The following is a 21,755-nucleotide window of genomic DNA, read 5'->3' on the forward strand; positions in this document are numbered from 1 at the left end:
CAATCTGATTCATAACCACCATGCTACCAGAGCTCTGTCTATACTGGACTTAGTAACTTAAAATCATACCACCTTTTTCTACTGCTGTCATTTGGATGCCTCCACTCACCTGTTCCTCTCCACCTTCCCCATTACCACCAGAATATCTCACCTAAGAACAAACCAAGTTAGGTGCTGCAGAGGGGGTGGCTAAGAACAGGTTTGGAGTAGGACACAGCTAGGTTTGATTCTCAACCTGCTCTCACTTCATGGGCGAACTTGTGCAAATTACTGAAGCTCTCGTAGCTCCTGTTTCCTCCTGTGTATAATACGTGTGAGAGCTGTAAGTAGTTGCCACAGAAATTTTAATCAAGGGCTGAGAGTAGAGAATACTCTTAGATGGATAGTCCCAGAGTGGGAGGACTTCTCAGCACTGATGGAATTCAAGCAGCGTTGGATAATCATCTGCTGGGGCTCCTTCATATGGGTGTGAGTACTACCAAACATATTGCCTCAGAGAATCTCTAATGTCCTCTTATTTGAGCCTATAATTTTATTCAAAGCGGAAATGAAAAAGATAACGGTGTGTAGAGTACTAAAAATAAGATTCTGCGCTAGAACCCTGTGGCACTATAGGGTTAGCACTCGACTGCCAACCTGGTGTGGCGCTGCAGAATAATGCACTGGACCGTAAGGTTGGTTTGAACCATAAGGTTGGCAGTTCAAACTCACCAGCCACTCATCAGAAACCCTATGCAGGGTTGCTGTGAGTCGGAACTGATTCGACAGCATTTTACAACATCAATAATAACTGCAAGGTTGGCAGTTCAAACCCACTAGCCACTCCTCATGAGAAATACTTTCTGCTCCTATAAAGATTTACAGTCTCTGAAACCCTATTCAGGGTTGCTAAGAGTCAGAACTAATTCAACGGCAGTGGGTTTGTTGTTTTTGTTGTTAGAATAAAGGAAGCCATGGCTGGATACACGGCTAAAGAAAGAGTATATGGGAACATGATGTGAATGAAGCCTGGGAACACTGGGGCAGGTTAGCATGGGAAAAGACTGTGAAGGGAGAATAAAGTGAGATTTGGAGGTCAAATGGTAAAAAAGAAAGACAATTAAAAATTATCTGCAGAGATGTCAGGAATGATGAAATGTGTACAAAAATTAAAACCTGAAGGGAAAAAAAAAAACACTTAAAAAGAAGCTAGAAAATGTTAGATTAATTGACTTTAAAATGGGAAAAAATGAGAAAATGAAGTGTTTATTCAGAGCATTTATGTTCTCACAATTTTGAAGTCTTCCTTTACTAAATGAAGAGGAAATCCCAGGAGGTGCTACTTGGCACAGTCATTCCCATTTCTACTGGCAATGGAACAGCTGGTCCTCATATAGAAAGAGAGCAGTGTGCTTGCAGAAACCCAGCCACAGTTGTGCAAACCACAACAGCCATTTGATGATGCGAACGCTCTGTAAATATCCCCTTTCTACTCTCAGAATGAAGATAAAACTATTCAGTCTCAATTCCGGGTACTCACCCCTTTCAGGTCACGTGGGAAGTAGGCAGAGGAAGTACATGTTTCATTTTTTAAACACGCATCATGAGTCTCCACATTTCCGGGAAAACATCGTGTCCTATCTTTACATTCTCTTCAGAGGATGCCACTTTTTTCTAGAATTATGACCACTATGTCAAAATACTCAAGAAAAGATAAACTTGGTTGACTGTACTCTAGAAACAAAGCAACTTGAGAGAAAACGGAAGAAATTGTCTGAGATTATTCTAGAAAGAGAAGACCAGAGGGGATTACAGCTGTCTTTAGAGTTTAAGGAGCTGTCATGAATACCTGTGAGTAGTCCTGCTTTCATTTACTACAATGGCAGTATATGTTATGGAGTCCTGGTGTAGAGTTATAGGATAAGCACTGGACTATTAACAGGTTGGCAGTCCAAACCTACAGTGGAAACCCTATTTAGGGTTGCATGAGTAGGAACTCATGTGATGGCACTTAATAAAAACACTCTGGTAATGTAGTGGTTAGGAATCGGGCTGCAAATCTCAGGGTCAGCAGTTCGAAACTACCAGCTGTTCCGTGGGAGAAAGATGAGGCGTTCTGCTCCCGTAAAGATTTACAGCCTCGGAAACCCTGTATAGGGTCTCTATGAGTTGGAATCGACTCCACGGCACATAACAACAACAATAAAAACAATAAGTATACATTATAATGAAGCCTTGGTGGTGCTAAAAAATAAGCAATGAACTGCTAAGTTCAAGATCAGAAGTTCAAAACCACTAGCAGCTTCTTGGGAGAAAGATGAGGCTGTCTGTTACCATAACGATGTGCAGTCTCAGCAATCCTATACAGAGTCACTGTTAGTTGGAAACGACTCAGTGGCATTGTTTTTGTGATTTACTATATACTCTTGGTGTGGTGCTGTAGGATCAACACTGGATTGTGAACCACAAGGTCAGCAGTTCAAACCCACCAGCTACTCCTCTGAAACCTTTACACAGGATCGCTATGAGTCGGAACTGACTTGATGGCACTTAGCAACAACAACAACATACATTATAAGGATAGATTTCATAACAATGATACTGGTGACCACTAGTTGTTACCAACTCCTCCCCCAGTTCACACTGAGTATGTGCTGCCACCTGCCCTCAGCTCTTTGTACTCTAGTTCAGTGCATACATGTCACTGCTTCAAGGTGCAGTCCATCAGTGCCCCAGCCTTGCATTGATGAGATCACACCTTAGCAGATCATATCTGGCAAACTCCTGACTGTGGCCAAAACTATTTACATCACTCCCATATGTAAAACCCACCCTTTCCTTTCCAAGATTCCACCGAAATATCATTCCAGAATCACTTGACTTGATTTCTAATCATTCTTATCTTTTATTAGACATTAACTTAATTACCTAAGATTTTGTTAACATCTGACCTGAAATCATTAAATATCCTGCCCATTTGTTGTTGCTGTTGTTAAGTGTCATTGAGTTGGTTCCGACTCATAGCGACCTTGCATAGGGTTTCCAAGGAGCAGCTAGTGAATTTGACCCTCCAACCTTGTAGTTCAAACTAACCTTGTGATCCAGGGCTTTACTCCAGAATCATTCAATATTGCAAGCCAAGGTTTGAATTTTTTCTTCAGTTCTTTCAGTTTGAAAAATGCTGAGTGTGTGTGCTATTTTCTTCTGGTTTTCTAACTCTAGGTTGCTGCAATTTTTCATTACAATATTTGTCTTCTCAAGGTGCCCTTTGAAATTTTCTGTCAACTCCTTTACTTCCTTATTTATTCCATTTTCTTTAGCATCTTTATGATGGAGAACAAGTTTCAGAGCCTTTTCTGACATCGATTTTGGTCTTTTCTTTTTATCTTGTCTTTTTTAATGAAACTTTTGATTTCTTCCTGTATGATGTTACTGATGTTATCCCACAATTCTTCTGATATTCAGCTGAGTTTGAACTAACATTTTGTGGTTCACAGTCCAGTGCTAATGAAACCTTATACAGGGTTGCTATGTGTTGGAACAGACTCAACAGCACTTAACAACAGCTAAACATAACACATCCAACCCTAATATACTATTACTCATTTTTTTGTGAGATTAAAGTTGTCAAAGACTTCATTTTTCTGGGATCAACAAACAACACTTACGGAAGCAGAAGTCAAGAAATCAAACGATATATTGCATTAGGCAAATCCGCTGCACAAAACCTCTTTGAAGTGTTCAAGAGCAAAGATGACAGTTTGAGGACTAAGGTGTGCCTGAACCAAGCTAAGGTATTTTCAATAACCTCATATGCATGTGAAAGTTGGACAGTAAATAAGGAAGACCATAGAAGAATTGATGCATTTGAGCCACGGTCCTGGAAGAGAATATTGAAAGTAGCACGGACTTCCAAAGAACAAACAGACCAGTAATGGAAAAAGTACATCCAGAGTGCTCCTTGGAAGCCAGGATGGCCAGACTTAGTCTTTCATGTTGTTGTTAAGTGCCATTGAGTTGGTTCCGACCCATAGCAAACCTGTATAGGGTTTCTGAGGAGTAGCTGGTGAGCCTGAACTGCCTGTCTTGTGGTTAAAATCAACTTTGCCATCCAGTGCATTAACTCACAGAGCCACAATACTTCAGTCATATTGTCAGGAGGGACCAGTTCCTTCAGAAGGATATCATGTTTGGTAAAGTGAAGGCTTCGAGAAAAAGAGGAAGATCCCCCAACGAGATGGATGGGCACAGTGGCGGCACCGATGGGGTCAGGCGTAGCAACAATTGTGAGTTTGGCCCAGGACTGGGTAGTATTTCATTCTGTTGTGTGAGAGGTCGTTATGAATCAGTACCTACTTGATGACACTTAATAAGAACAACAACATTCTTTTGTGACTAGCCCATATTCGTTTAAGTTACTAATAGAGACTTTTGTCCTCTGTATCCTTTACATTAATGCTTTTCATACTGAGTTAACTAAAAGAACATGTGAGTATAAAAACAGAATGGTTAAAATAAGAATACATTTAAATAAGTATCTTAAATTTCAAAGATGAACAGTAAAAGTTTCAGTTAGGATTTCAATTGTGTTTCCAAATATCCAATTCCAGAACATCTTTGACTTCAGAAAGATGTAATTTTTTATCATTTCTTCCTGTCTTCACTTGGACAGTTCAATTCAAATCCCTGTGCCCAAGTGTCTAAGGCTCATCTCTGGAAACAAATGGGATCAGTTGTAGTGTTGCTAGCATGAAATTCAAAGGAAACGATCCATGAGAATTTGCTTCTGAACTAATTTTCAAAGACACACACCAGTGTGCCTGGACTTCTTGCTGAGTGCTTTCACATCCCTGTCTTCTACTGGGCTGGTCATTAAGGGAGAGACACAGGTTCTCATATGAGCGCTGACAGCTGACTTCCACCGTCACTGCTGCCTTTTCTATTTTATTGTATAGCAAGGCCTTTCTGATTTCTGCCTTTTCCTGAGAACACATTTTCTTTTATTTTGCTGTATTCGTGGTCTTTTTTTTTTTCTTTCCCCCTTGCATACCCTGTCTATAGGACCAACCTTACGGAAAGGCAAGATAAAAAACAAAATGTTCTCACATTGTATAAGCCTTTAGCATTTACAAAATATATATATATATTTTTTATCATTTCATTTGACCCTCACAACAACCCATGCCTTTGGATGAAAAAAAAACAACAAAACTCTCTTTGTTTCTTCTTTTAAATTAATAAATCATGGCTCAGAGATGCAAAACAATTTGTCCAAGGTCACATCATGATAAGGGAAGAAAACTGGGAAGTTAATGTCTTTATACTTTCAGTTTGAAATTATTTTCACTGTAGCATACTGATGAGAAAACTTCCTCCACCCGGAGTCACCTTTACTAGCGAGAAATGCTCTACTGATAGATCTATTTCTTTGAGTCTGAAAGGTTTTCTATTTCTTAAGAGAATCTTATTAATATGAAAATAACTCTGGGAAGATTAACTAAAGCCTTAATTAGCTAGCACATGGAAAGGGATTACAGTTGACCCTTGAATAAAGCAGTGATTAGAACATCTGGGTGATGGGAAGCTCCTAGAGGGCAAGGGATCAAGCTTCCTTTGTGGTCACATGATTAAGACAATAGTTTTCTAACTGGCTAGTGACAGCATCACAAAAGGCACTGTTGTGCAAAGATTGTCTTATTAAAAATACTCTGAAACTGAAGAGTGAAGCATCCAGCTGATAAGAAGTGAGGGCATATGCACAAGAACACCCACACTTGCATATAATACCCACTTGACCTGGCTTCAATGACTGGATGATCAGAGCTCAACTAGAAGAAGAAAGAAAAGGGAAAAAAAGAGTAATCTGATACAACTGGATGAACTTGACCTATACCTATGGATACAGTAGCTCAACAGAGGGAACAAATCTTTACAGCGAGGATCAGTCCCACCCCCTCAATACACAGGGTAGACAAGGATGGGCAAGTTGGACAATGGCTACCCAAAATGGGGGCCTACAAAGGCAAGAAGTTACTGGCTTACAAGCTTTCAAGAGGGAGCCTAGATCCAGAGGGTGTGGAGGAAGGTAGAATCTCCACTGAGTAGTATCCAATCTGTCTGGGAGTGGATGATAAAAGGAGATGGGGATGGCACTCATGTGGCACAATAGTGAATAATTGTTATCAGGACTGCTTGTGAGGGTTGGAAAAGTAAAGGTAGACATTTTGTAGCAAAACAAGGGGAGTGGTTGACTTTGCAGTCCAGAAGCAGAGGTCCCTAGGACCATCAAGGGAAAAGAGTAGAATGCGGGACCTTATCCAGAGAAGCAGTGATGCCAGAGATGGAGGCAGAGATGATGACGTGGAGAGAGGGAATGGCTGGAGACTCTAGACCCAGAGAGGGAGAGGGGCTGTGTGTTGACAACCAGGGAGCAGGCTTGCAGGGTATACCCTTTGGTTGGTTGATGATGCACGGAGGGGATTGTAACCATGGCAATGAAACGATATACGATAGGATGAATGTAAATCTAATGTTTTCCCATGTAAACGATCACATAATTCACAATAAAACAAACAAAAAACTGATGTTCTCCCATGTAAACTATCACTGAATTCACAACAAAAACAAAAAAAAAAAAAAAAAAAAAAAAAAGGACTCAGAAACAATAGCTATTCTCTAAAATATGAGGTAGATATTCCTACCATCTAGTAACATGGGCTAGTCAACAATATTCATTTATATATTCAACAATGTGTGATGTATTAATAAATGTTATTTGTCATTCTTTGGGTCATGAAAACCATATAATGGGTCATTTAAAAAGTGGCGTAGCAGTGGATTACAGCTGGGTTGCTAACCATAAGGTCAGCAGTTTTAATCTACCAGCTGTTCTGCAGGAGACACATGAGGCTTTCTGCTCCCGTAAAGATTTACAGCCCCGGAAATGCTATACAGGGTGACTATGAGTTGGAACCAAGTCCACAACACATAACCACTATTACCACTATTACCAGTAGAACAAATGGAAACATCAGAGTATGTCACACATTAAGTCAAGTGGTTCCAATTCATAGCGATCCTGTTTTTCAAGGAGGTTCTGGTGATTTTGAACCACCAACCTTGTGATTCAAACTGACTTTACAGTCCAGTGCTTTATTATACAGTGCCACACTGTGACTCCACATCAGACATATACAACTTTAGTTTCCATTCCGTGTGTTTATTTCTAAGTATTTTGAATAGGAAAAATATGTATTTTTCTTTACAGGTACTCTACACATAAAATCTCTTATGATCACTAGAAGGAATGGGACATTTGATGTTGTTGCTGTTGAGCATCATCAAGTTAGTTCTAATTCACAGTGACCCTATCTAGGGTTTCCAAGGAGTGAGTTATGGGTTTGAACCACCAACCTTGATGGAAAACAAAATCCATTTTAAAACTGAAATTTGGAATCGTACTTTACCGACAACTTTCACATTTTCAAGAGTTCTCCCCTCCCCAAGGCTAGTCAAATATTGACTCCAAATTTTAAGATTCTTTCTATCTACTTCTCCTCTCTATCTGGTCAGTTGTATATTTGATCCTATTAACGTATCTTAGCAACGAAAACATTATTAGTGATTAGGAAGGTGGTTCCAATTCTTAGCAACACTGTATAGGGTTTTTGATCAGTGGCTGGTGGGTGTGAACCTCAGACCTTGTGGTTAGCAATCTAGTGTTTATCCTACAGCACCACACCAGTACTCCAAGAGGCTTATAGTGTAAATTAGAAACCTCTTGGGTTGTTATATACTGCTATAGCCCTAAGTATAACCAGTTGATCCTGGGACTTTTAAAATATTTGTTTCGATCTGCACTTTCTATGCCTTACTTCTTGTTGTTGTTAATTGTCACTGAGTTGGGTCTGATGCATGGCAACCCCATGTGAAACAGAATGCAATGTTGCCTGCACCTACACCATCTTCATAGGCCAGTCCATGGTTACAGCCGCTGTGTATTCTGAGTGCTTTCCAACCTAGGGGCTCATCTTCTGGTACTATATGGAGCAATGTTCAGCTGTAATCATCCATAGGGTATATTCACAGGCAGCTTTTCCAAAGCAGATCAGCAGGTCTTCCTTCCTAATCTGTCTCCATCTGGAAGCTCCACCGAAATTTGTCCATCATGGGTGAACCTACTGAGATGCTGGAAATAGAGGTGGAATAGCTTCCAGCATCACAGCAACATGCAAGTCACCCACAGTTCGACAAACTGACCGATGGATGGTGGAAACCTTAATTGTACTTCTTCTGAATGGATGAGAAATGATCTTACCATGCTCTTGTGGTCTACTTTTCTCTTCCCACCCTTACCCTCATTGCTCATCTGCCATCTACCTCCCTTTTCCCTGTCCTAGATCCCACTCTGCTCATCTTAAGCTGGGCACATAAGCCAGCCTAAAAACAGTGCTATCATGCACTGACATTTGAAATAAACTTAGTCTTCAAAAAGAGCTATGTGAAGTGTAAACCTTTGTACTCAAGAATTTTAGGTACTCTAGGATACCTTCTTGGAGTCCTGGTGTAGTGGTAAATGCCCGAAACTGCAAGGTGGGTTTGAACTGCAAGGTCGGTGCTTCAAATTCACCATCTGCTCCTTGGAAACCCTACACAGGGTCACTGTGAGTCAGAACTGACTCAATGGTGCTTAACAACAACAACAAAGGATACATTCTTAAAGATGTATTCAACATGTATTCTCCATTGTTGCTTTTTTGTCTAAATTCTAAGGTGCACCATGATTTCTTCATCAAATTACTTCTTTTAACAAGTACCTTTCCCTAAATAGGTAAGAGTCCCTGGGTGATACAAATGGTTAACAGGCATAGCTGCTAACCAAAAGGTTGGCAGTTCAAGTCTACCAGAGGCAGCCTGGATGAATGGCCAGACAATTGACTTCCAAAAGTTCAGAGTCACTAAAAATCTTATGAAGCAAAGTTCCATTCTGACATGTACGGGCTCATCATGAGTCAGAATGAACTCAACTGCAACTAATTTAGCTGGTTTCCCCTAATTAAACTGGGAAATTAATTTATTATTCTGTATCCCATACCATTACTCATAAAAAGGTGGTAACTTGGGAGACCATATGTCTTAATTTGTCTGTGACAGTCCCAGTTAGTTTATGCCTCATGACCCAACATAATTATGAACAGCACTCACTCTCACTGTGCTAGTTTGGGTAGTAAGTGATATAATGATAATGGTATTCTATTTGATAACTCCAGATCAAGCAGACATCAGGGAGGTTGGTTATGATTGTAATTACATATGACAGATTTAGCTCTTTTGGAAATGTACAGAAGCCCCTAGTTGTACCTAGGTGCCTCTGTTTACCTATATGTAGGTTCTTCTTTGCCAGACCTATCATTTGAATGCCTCAATTCTGCTCAGGTTTTCCTTATTTATTGCCCAGATTTGAGGTGACTGAAAATACATGAGTAAGGTTCACCTTAGTCCTCAAAATGACATCTTTGTCCTTTAGCATTTAAAAAAAGTCTTTTGCAGCAGATTTGCCTAAAGCAGTATACCCTTTGATTTGATGGTTGCTGCTTCGATAAGCATTGATTGTGGGTCCAAATCAAATGAAATTCTTGACAAGGTCAATATTTTCTCCATTTATTCTGATATGATTACTGGTGCAGTTGCGAGGTGTTGACACAGAATATTGAAACTACCATGGACAGCTAGAAGAATAAACAAATCTGTCTTGGAGGAATGTAGCCAGAATGTTCCATAGAAGCGAGGATGGTGAAACTGACCCTCTGTTTGACCAAGCAAGGTGTTCTTTTCCAAAGACTGGTCCCTCCTGATAACATGGATCAGCAAAAAAGAGGAAGACCCCTAACAAGATGACCTAACACAGCTCGCCCTCTCTCCTGTCGGGGAACATGGCCTCCGCCATGACCGCAGCCCCGGGCAGAGCTCTACTGCAGATAGGTGCTGAGTCTCCTGTGTGAGGAGGCGTTCGGGAACTATTCTGGCCGAGATTTTGAGTCGGCAGTCCTGGCGTGGAGCGTGAGTTCAGCCTCTCTCACAATCGGAGCACTGTCATCGTGGAGTGCTGCTTGAAGGTGCCACTGGCCGGGGAGGGCAAAAAGCCATGCCTGCACCTGCGACATCGCGTCTACAAGCTGGTTGAGGACACAAAACACCAGCCCCAAAACAACCTGGAACTCATCCTTATACAGTCTGTGGACGAACCTGGAGTCCCAAGTGACCTGGTTTCAGTAAAGAAATATGTGGGCTGTAATCAAATCCTTCCTCAAGGACTGGCTGTCTATGCATCCCCTGAAAACAAGAAGTTATCTGAAGAGGAGAAATTGCTGAGAAAATCAGGAAAATTAGAGAGGATCCAGACCAAGATAAGTGAGGCGACAGTGAAATTTCTGAGGAGCTGTCACCTGCAAGTGGGGATGAAGAACAACATCAAATGGGAGCTAAGCCCTGAAATAGTTGCCCGTCACTTCTTTAGGAACCTTGGTGTTGTGGTAGCTCCCCATACAGTAAAGCTGCCAGAAGAACCCATCACATGGTGGGGTGAATACTGGTGTGAGGTGACCGTAAATGGACTTAACACTGTGAGGGTGCTGATGTCTGTGCTGAACTTTGAGAGGCCGAAGATCAAAAGATTCAACTACTGATTAGCCCAGCAGGCTGCCAGGAAAACGGCCTCCAAAAGTTCACAAATACTCTGACCTACCCATCCTCCAAATCAGCCTTCAGGACCCCAGTGTTCTGCAAAGCAGAATCAGAGAAGCAATGCAATAGAGATAGGCCAGCACCCTGATCTCACTCCCAGCTCTGACTGAATATAGAATTTTAGAGTCCATATGGGGACAGCAGACTAAACTGTACATCCATATTCACAATCTCCATCTTGGACTTGCTTCACATTATTCTTCGTTGGGACAGTGCTGCTCGAGAAGTACCAAGCTGTAAGTTTGATAAGCTAGACATCAATGGATAGAAGCAGTCCAGATCTCATCTAGCCTCTCCTCCATTGGAACTCACTGGAACTAAAAAGATCTAACCGTTGTCTAGTATTTAGCTCATTCTCATCACACAAACCAAACATTGTTTCTCAAAAGAAATAAAGCGGTTATGTTCTTTGTAAAAAAAAAAAAAAAAGATGCTCTAACACAGTGGCTACAACCATGGGCTCAAACAGAACAACAGCAATGAGGATATCACTGGACCATCCTCTTGTTTTGTTGTATATAGAGTCGCTCATTATAAGTTGGAACCGAGTTAGGGCATGTAACAAGGTTCTTCTTCAGCATGGAATTGTTGCAGGCTATTATTTCCAGGCCTTCAGCTATGTACAGTGTCTAGTTGGACAAAACATAGTTAATTTGTGGGTTCCAGTAACATTTCCAGTAACAAAGATATAAGACCTTGTTCATTGTTTACACAGTTGAACTCTTCAAGAAAGAGGTAGCCTAGGTGATGGAAAGTCAGCTAAAATTAAAGCAAGAAAGAGAGCCACTACCAGATAGTTCCGTCTTTTCCTAACACAAGCATGCATGATGTTGATTTCAGCTTGGTGGGGCTATTTTGTTACTGGGAATGTGAAGCAAGAGCCTCAAACTCTAAGGAGACAGGGTGATGAGCATTGATAGACACTGTAAAGCTGAACCTCTGAGGAAATATTAGCCATCCCAAAGATGGAGTATAAGGGTAGAGGCACAAACATGATCTCCTGTAAAATCTAAGATGACTTTGTGGAATTGGGAATGAAACCTTCAAAAGTGGAAATGAGAAAACCTCCTATAGGAAGTACCATGGCAGAGATTCTATAAAGTATGGCATGTGCAGACAAGGATCTCTCAGCTGCATTTTAACCACTGAATTCAAGAATCCCATCAAGTCACTTCTATCCATTTACCTTGAAAGAACTTGTTACAAGGGACCTGATGGATCATTATTGTTGTTAAGTGCCATCAAATTGGTTCCGACTTAGAGCAACTGGCTTACAGCTGGTATATCTGAACTGCCAAACTTGTGGTTAGATGAATTAAGGATCATCAATGTTTAGCTAGAACAATATTGGAAATAGAAATCTCAGTTTCTGAGATAGATGATACATTTTCAATTCATGTAGGAAATTTTGATTTTGATTTGGCTACTCAAATTTGATAGCCATGATATGTTCCATTCTTGCCCTGGCTTTTCTTTGTGGAGATTTGTTTTTGTTTTTGTTTTGTGTATCACGGCCCCTGTTAGTGCTTGCAGAAAATCTTCACTCTGCCTTAGCATCTAGTGTAAGTTAGCAACATCCCGAGGGAGCTTGCTCTCTCCAATATGCTTCGAAACAGTGCTGCTACTGAAAATATGTCCAGGAAGAAGTTCACTTTATATATATATGTGTAGATCCTTGCGGCTTTGTCACAGCCTGCGCTAACAGACTGTTCTCTGGGTAATCACTGGCATGCTCGTAGTCTACTATTACTTTTTAGTTCTGGCTGTGCAGTAACCATGGGCAGAACAATCAGTAGCTTATGGAATAAATCAGGGTAATCTGAATGGTCTTTAATATAATATTTTTAAATAACAAAATGCCTGGTTTGGCCTCCACACACCCCAAAGAGAGAAGGATTAAATGTGCACATCTGCACACACACACAGAAATTCAGAAAGAGAAAGGGTACATAAAGCCATGTAGAACATTTTTTGAGCCCTGAAAATGCAAATAGAGAATTTTTTGCTGACAACCTTGGCATTTATCAAGTTACAGCTATGTGTAGCTTCAACTGAGGAAAATGCACAAACCATAGAACTTACTACACAGCATTTATGATTTGAAATTTGTTATGAAAAAGCATTCCCTCCACAAGATGTACAGAAGGAAGTACCCTGGAGCCTGGTAACAAGGGAAAGGTGTCAGTCCTCAGCACATGCATCACAGGGCTGCCAATGTAGTGTTTCTTTGTTAAAGGTAAAGCCATGAAAGAGAAAGATTCAAAAGGCCTCCAATATCCTGCCACTCTGCAGCTAAATGATAAGAAGAACTGGAACCCTTTTTAGAGACACAGATTCATTGACCCCAATCCTGGTAAGGAGTCCCACGTTGGTGCTCAGCTGCTTACTTAAAGGTTGGAGATTCAAGTCACCCAGAGGCATCTCTAAAGAAAGGCCTGAAGATTAACTTCCATAAAAGTTAGCCATGGGGGGAGAGGGGGCACTATACAGCATGAAGTGCCTGGCTTACAAGTTTTCCATAAGGAGTTTAGTTTCGGAGGGTGAATGTGAAAGGAGAATCTCCACTAAGTGGTTTTCAGCCTGTCTAGATGGGGCTAGTGAAAGGAGATGGGGATAAGACTCTTGTGGTTCAATAGTGAGTAACTGTTATCAGGACTGATTGCGACTGTTGCAAATGTAAAGGTAGATGTTGTAACAAAAGAGGGGAGTGGTTGGTCTTGAAGTCCCAGAGCAGAGGACCCTCGGACCATCAAGGGAGAAAAGTGGGAGCACAGTTCAGGACCCTATTCAGAGAAACAGCAACACCAGAAATGGAGGTAGAGCTGATGACATGGAGAGATGGAGTGGCTAGGGACTCTAGACTCACAGAGGGAGAGGGGCTGTGTGCTGGTGTCCAGGGGGCAAGCTTGCAGGGGATGCCCTCTGGTTGTTTGAATGAGTATATATTCCTAAGTGTTTTGGTGTACATTCAAAAACACAGAGGAAATAGAAGCAAATACTGTTGAATGATTTTAAAAAGAGAGAGAGAGAGATAAAGGGAGAGAAAAGCAAGCAGACAGAGGGGGATCTATTACCAGCAAGAAAGACAGCCCACACACTTCTGGTTTGGGTGATAGCAGCAAAAACCAGGTAAGGAATGCTCTGTTATGAACAGATGGAGATGCCACGAAGGAAGCACTCACAGAAAAACTCCAGAGCTCTGGATCTACCATAAGACAGAGGACATCAGTTTCCTGTACTCACAAGTGAAAAAATCATGATAATAAGGAAAATACTGCAAGTTAAGAATCTGGAGACGGGACTCCCTCGGCAGCCACATTGCCCTGGCAGAATTTAGAGGGCAGGGCTACATCCAGTCTGGCTCAGAAAACCAGCACTAAAAGCAGTGCAGAGACATTTGCAAAAAATAGAGGCATGGGAGACTACACATTTCTCCCTCTTTTTCCCTGTCCCGCCTCATTGCTCAGCCCAGATAACATCGGGCAGGAAAGGTTTCCCACAGTATAGAGAGAGGGAGCTTGGCAGCAACTTATGACATCACCCACAGAGACACAGACCTAAAATTTTCTCAGGCGGGACCCTTAGAAGATGTGCGCCTTGGAGTTGATTCCAACTCCAAGCAACCCTGTACTGGGTTTCCAGGGCTGTGGGTCTGTGCAGGAGTGGAGTGCCTTGCCATTCTGCTGTAGTGTGTGTGGCTCGTGATTCTGAGCTGCTGACCTTGCAGTTTGTGGCCCCATTCACGGCTGCTGCGCTACCTGATATCCCTGTGCAGGACCCATACAAAGCAATCTGTAAACCCCAACATAAAAGGACTCAACCATCCCAAGAATTGTGCTTTGCACACACAGATATCTAAATGACCTTCAGAGACAAAAATAATGGACAATCTTTCTCCCATTAACTGCTAAATATCTACCTGCATACCTCTACTGTAGTGACTAGAGGAGGGGCCTGAGAGAGCAGACACCCTCACCCACTGCTGAAGGCTTCTAATTGCACACACACTGCCTGTGTAGCTCAGAACAGTCAACCACAGCTTAATTTCTGTTCTAAAGGGGTGATTTTTGTCTCTGCATTTATATTACTACTGCTTTTGGTCCTTTTGATCACACATCATTCCTGGAGGTGGGAGCTTTTTTCTCCCAGCATTACCCAAGAAGAGACAGCAATCATGGCAATATAGCCAAGCTATAAGCATACTCCATAATATTCCACCACTGAGACAAGAGCCAACAACACCTGCTACGCATTACATGTGAAAAGAGAAGCCTATCTTCCGATCATATTCACCAGGATACACCCAGTAAGCTTAATAACAAACAATAATCACCTAAGCTTTAAAAACAAACAAACACGTAACTATCATAAATGACAAACAAAAACCAACAAACGATATAGAAACATGTCCGAAAACAGAAGAGAGTAGCTGAGACAAATAAGCTGAATACAGACAAAGGCTTTCTAGAGGAGGAAGAACAAATGAGAAATGGACAATACACTGAAAGGGGAAAGGAGCAGAATTGAAGAGATAGAAGCCAGAACTAGCTAGCTAGAAAACAAATCTCTCAGTACTGCTAAGATAGAAAAGCAAGCAGAAAAAAAGGATAAAAAAAATCTGAAGAGAGTCTAAGATTCATGCTGGATAACATGAAGAGGAACAACTTAAGAATTATTGGCATTCTGGAACAGGAAGAATCAGAGAAGTCCACAGAGGAGATAGTTGAAGAGTTTCTGGAAGAAAATTTCCCTAACATCTTGAAAGATGAGAAGAAAAACATTTAAGAAGCCAAACATATCCCAGGAAGGATAGACCCCAAAAGAAAGTCACCAAGACATATAATAATCAAGCTTTCCAAAATCAAAACAAGGAGAGAATACTAAAAGCAGCCAGGGGGAAGAGAAATGTCATTCTTAAAGGCAAGCAAATCAGATTAAGCTTTGACTATTCAGAACAAAACATGCAGGAAAGAAGGCAATGAAGACATATACAAAGCCCTACAGGAAAACAAACAAACAAAAAACTGTCAACCAAGAATTGTATATCCAGCAAAACTATCAATCAAATACAATGGTGTGATCAAGACATTCCACGATAAACAGAATCTGAGAGATTTTATCAAAACCAACGCAGCACTACACAACATCCTAAAGGGAGTTCTGTGGACTGAAAACCAACAAGAATAGACAACAAACAGATTGACAGGTGTGAAAACACCACCTGGAACTCAGTCAACAGATAGCAGAGTCCAGAATAGAACAAGACTACAACAACAAACTCAAAGGAGCTGGAAGGTCAACTGAAGATCAAAATCAAATCAATGTCAAAAAAGGGACAAACATAGCAACAGAGACCCCATGTGGGGAAGATGCCGGGTAAATTACAGGATACAATGGATTCTCTTAAATGGAGAGAAAAGTCAGTAACTATAAGGTAACCCCAAAGACAGTTAATACTCCACAACTTACCATGAAAATGAACTTCCAAGCAGAACAAGCAAACATGAAATGAAAACTAAGAACAAACTGACAAGAAATAGCACAAAAAAATACAAACCCAACACAAGAACGCATGCAGAACAAAAGAACGAACACCACTACCAAAATAGTAACATAATAGCAGCAATTAGTTCATACCTATGGATAATTACATTGAATGTTAATGTGTTGAATGCACCAGTGAAGAGACAAAGAGTGGCAGAATGGATAAGAAAACAAGACTCTTCAATATGCTGCCTGCAAGAGAGGCACCTTACACACAAAGACAAAAACAAACTAAAAGTTAAAGGACAGAAAGTAATTTACCAAGCCAACAGCAAGAATAAACAAGCAAGAGTGTCAATACTAATCTTCGACAAAGTAAACTTTAAGATAAAAACCAGCATAAGAGACAAAGAAGGACACTATCTCATGATCAAAGGGTCAATTGAGCAAGATGACATGACCATAAAAAATATCTATGCTCCCGATGAAAGAGCACCAAGACACATGAAGCAAACCTTACTAGAATTGAAGAAAGAAATAGATAAATCTACAATTATAGTGGGAGATTTTAATACATCACTCTGGAAAAGGGACAGAATAACCAGAAAGAAACCCAACAAAGTTACAGAGGAACTAAACAACAGAAACAACCAACTAGACTTCATAGATATAGACAGAGCATTCAACCTAACAACAGCACAATATACATTCTTCTCCAGTGTGCATAGAAAATTTCCCAGAATTGACCATGTGCTAGGTCACAAAGCAAGCCTCCATAAATTTACAAACATCAAAAGTCTACAGAGAATCTTCTTAGACCACAATGCTATAAAACTAGAAATCAACAATAAGAAGATCAAGGTAATAAAGTCGAATACATAGAAACTGAAAACACCTTGCTGAAAAGCAACTGGGTAAAAGAAGAAATTAAATGTGAATTCACAAAGTTCCTAGAAACAAACAAGAATGAAAACACAACATACCAAAAGATCTGGGACATGGCAAAAGCAGTGTTGAGAGGACAATTTATTGCAATTAATGCCCACACCCAAAAGGGGAAATAACCAAAATTAACACATTAACACAGCATTTTCAAAAATTAGAAGCAGACCAGCAAAGGAAACCTATAGTCACCAAAAGAAAGGAAATAATAAAGTTAAGAGTTAAGAGCAGAAATACACGAGATGGAAAACTGAAAAACTATAGAAAGAATCAACAGGACAAGAAGCTGGTTCTTTGAAAGGATTAATAAAATTGACAAGCCTTTGGTAAAACTAAGAAAAGAAAAGAGGGAGAGGACACAAATAACTCACATTAGAAACAACATGGGCGATGTCACAACATAACCAAATGAAATTAAAAGGATAATAAGAGAATACCATGAAGAGTTGTACTCCAACAAATTTGAAAACTTAGAAGAGATGGATATATTTCTAAAAAAATATGACTTACCCAAACTTACTCAGAATGAAGTAGAAAACTTTAACAAACCTATAACAAAAGAAGAAATTAATCAGGTCATCAAAAAACCCCCAACTAAAAGAAGTCCAGGCCCAGATGTTTTCGTGGGTGAGTTCTACCAAGCATTCAGGGAAGTTCTGTCACCAATTCTACTCTAATTATTCCAGAATATAGAAGAGGATGGAAAACTCGCTAATGCTTTTATGAAGCAAGCATAATCCTCATACCAAAACCAGGTGAGGACATCAATAAAAAAGAAAACTATAGACCAATATCCCTCAGGAACACGTTGTTGTTGTTGTTGTTGTCAGGTGCCATCGAGTCGGAACCAACTCATACTGACCCCATGCACAGCAGAACGAAACAATGTTTGATCCTGGGCCAACCTCACTACCGCTGCCACATGTGACGCCATCAATGATGCCACCTGGCCAATCCATCTCGTTAGGGGTCTTCCTCTTTTTCTCTGACCCTCCACCTTACCCAGCATGACATCCTTCTCCAGCGACTGTTCCCTCCGGACAATATGTCCAAAGTATGAGAGACGAAGCTTAGCCATCCTGGCCTCCAAGGAGCACTCTGGCTGCACTTCTTCCAAACCAAATCTATTGGTTCTTTTGGTTCAGGAACACAGACGCAAAAATTCTCAACAAAATCCTAGGCAACAGAATCCAACAGCACATCAAAATAATAATACATCATGACCAAATGGGTTTCATAAAAGGGATGCAAGGATGGTTCAACATTAGAAAAACAATCAACGTAATACATCATATAAGAAAAAGGAAAAGAACCACATGATCATATCAACTGATGCAGAAAAGGCATTTGACAAAATCCAACACCCATTCCTGATAAAAACACTCAACAAAGTAGGAATTGAAGGGAAATTCCTCAACATAATCAAGAGCATATATACAAAACCAACAGCCTACATCACTCTCAATGGAGAGAAACTGAAAGCCTTCCTTCTCTGATTAGAAACCAGACAAGGATGCCCTCTATTATCACTCCTATTCAATATTGTGCTGGAAGCCTTAGCCAGAGCTATACGGAATGATAGAGAAATTAAAGACATCCAAATTGGCAAAGAGGAAGTAAAACTTTCCTTATTTGCAGATGATATGATCCTATACATAAAAAACTCCAAAGACTCTGTAAAAAAAAAAAAACAAAAAAAAACTACTAGACCTCATTGGAAGATTCAGCAAAGTGGCAGGGTATAAGATCAACATACAAAAATCAGTTGGATTTCTCTATAGAAACAACGATAGCGCTGAAAAGGACATTAGGCAAGCAATACCATTTACAATAGCTGCCCTAAAGATGAACTATTTAAGAATAAACATAATCAGAGAAACAAAGGATTTATGCAAAGTAAATTACAAAACACTACTATAAGAAACCAAAAGAGACCTACAGAAGTGGAAGAACACACCATGTTCCAGGATAGGAAAACTCAACATCATGAAAATATCAGTACTGCCCAAAACAATTTACACATACAATGCAATCCCAATCCAGATTCCAACAACATTCTTCAGAGATGGAAAAGACAATTTCTAACTTTATATGGAAAGGAAAGAGACCCATTATAAGTAAAGCACTGTTTAAGAAGAAGAACAAGGTTGGAGGTCTCTCACTACCTGATTTCAAAATTTACTACATGGATACAGTGGTCAAAACAGCCTGGGACTAGTACAAAGAAAGACACTTTGATCAATGGAACAGAATCGAGAATACAGAAATTAACCCAACCACACACAGCCAAATGAATTTTGACAAAGTGCCTAGGCATATTGCACGGGGAGGAGACAGTCTCTCTAACAAATGGTGCTGGCAGAACTGGAAAGCGATACGCAAAAGACTGAAACAAGACCTTTACCTCACGCCCTATACAAAAACGAACTCAGCATGGATAAAATATCTAAATATGAATCCCCAAATTATGAAGGTCATCAATGAAAAAATAGGGACAAATGTGAGGCCACTAATTCAGGGCATATACAGGCTACCAAACATTTTGAAAAATACACAAACAAAAATAGACAAAATAGATGAGTGGGACATACTAAAAATTAAAAACCTATGTGCATGAAAATACTTCACCAAAAGAATAAAAAGGGAACCCACAGAATGGGAAAAATCTTTTGCAATGACACATCAAATAAGGGACTCATTTCTAAAACATATAGGAAACTACAACACCTCTACAAGAAAAAGACAAATAGTCCAATTAAAAAATGGGCATAGGACATGAACAGACACTTCACCAAGGAGGAAATCTGGGCAGCCAACAAACATATGAAGAAACGTTCACGATCACTAGCCATCAGAGACATGCAAATCAAATCAACAATGAGATATCATCTCACACCAGCAATAACAGCAAAGATCAAAAAAGCAGAGGATGACATATGCTGGTGAGGATGCAGAAAGACTGGGACCCTCCTACATTGCTGGTGGGACTACAAATTGGTCCAACCACTGTGGAAAGCAATATGGCACTTCCTCAGAAGGTTGGAAATAGAAATACCTATGACCCAGCAAGTCCCCTACTTGGTATTCACCCACAAGAAATACGAGTCATAACACAAGTAGATATATGTACACCAATGTTCATAGCAGCACTATTTACAATAGCAAAAAAATGGAGACAACCAAAATGCCCATCAATTGAAGAATGGATAAACTGTGGTACATGCATACAATGGAATACTACGCTACCTTGAAGAACAACAAGGAAGCAGTAAGCCACTGCATAACATGGATGAACCTTGAGGACATTATGCTGAGTGAAATTAGTCACTCACAAAAAGACAAATATTGCATAAGACCATTATTGTAAAAGACTAAGAAAAAGAACCCACCCAAAGCAGGGGCGGGGGTCTCTCTGTCTCTATATAAGTGCTGATCATCGGGTATGTATGGGATGAGAGGTGGGGGGGGGGAGGGGAAGAAAGAGCACAGGGTAGGGAATAGACACAGGAGAGCTTGGGAGCTTGGGTCGGGGGACTGGCAATACTTAAGAAGGGGGAGGGGAAAACAAAGGCGGATGGGAGAACGGTTGGGTAGGCTCACATGGACTAGGTAGGACAGAGCTAAATGACGATGTATGCACAACCTTGGAATAATAGGGCTTCAGGATACAGGGATTGAGGCATGGCTTGAAAGGGGGAAAATGGGGAACAATGTTAGGATGCTTGGCTGTCTTTTGAATCTTGGTTTCCCTTGACTACCATTGTGAAACAGACACTTGTAGTGTGGGGAATAGCCAGAAACATCACAACAGAAAACATGTAAGCCCGTCTTCAGCCTATAAGTGATTGGAATACCCTGGGGGGAGAGGGCGGGCTAGAAACTACCCAGACCCAAAATGGGGGGGTGGGGGTGGGGAGCTATAAAGGCAAGAAGTGACTGGCTTGCAAGCTTTCAAGAGGGAGCCTAGTTCCAGATGGGGCAGGGATAGGCAGAACCTCCACTCAATGATTTCCAAACTGTTTGGACCAGGCTGACGAAAGGAAATGGGGATAAGACTCTTGTGGTACAACAGTAAATACCTACTGCCAGGACTGATTGTGAGGGTAGGATATGTAGAAGCAGTTTTTTGTTTTGTTTTGTTTTTTTCCTTCTTGGCAAAAGGAGGAGATTGATTGATTTTGCAGCCCAGGAGCAGAGGTCCCTGGGAACATCAAGCGAGACGAGTGGAAAGTATGACCCTGCCCAGAGTGGCAGTGAGGCCAGGCATGGAGACAAAGAAGATGACGTGGACAGATGGAGCGGCTGGAGACACGGGACTCAGGGAGGGAGAGAAGCTGTTTGCTGACAGCTGGGGCAGGCAGGCCGGTGGGGTGTATCCTTTGGTTATTTGATGATGCATGGAGGGAATTGTAATCATTGCAATGAAAGGAAATACGAAAGGATGAATGTGAAGCTGAAGTGGGACAGAGGCAAATAATGATATATGCACAACCTTGGAACAACAGGGCTCTAGGATACAGAGATTGAGACATGGTTGGAATGGGGAAAAGGGGGGAATAATGTTAAGATGCTTGGCTGGCTTTTGAATCTTGGTTTCCCTGGTATAC

The 21,755-nt window shown here is 40.8% G+C and overlaps 1 protein-coding gene and 1 pseudogene across 2 annotated transcripts in view; one reads left to right on the top strand and one right to left on the bottom strand.

Annotated features, from left to right (window-relative positions):
* Positions 1-21,755, bottom strand: part of DPP6 (dipeptidyl-peptidase 6) — a 1,346,563-nt gene that overhangs the window by 463,536 nt on the left and 861,272 nt on the right. The window lies entirely within an intron of this gene.
* Positions 9,912-10,718, top strand: LOC102841016 (annotated as a pseudogene).

This window comes from Chrysochloris asiatica, unplaced genomic scaffold (genome assembly GCF_000296735.1).
Source record: "Chrysochloris asiatica unplaced genomic scaffold, ChrAsi1.0 scaffold00166, whole genome shotgun sequence".
Taxonomy (NCBI): domain Eukaryota; kingdom Metazoa; phylum Chordata; class Mammalia; order Afrosoricida; family Chrysochloridae; genus Chrysochloris; species Chrysochloris asiatica.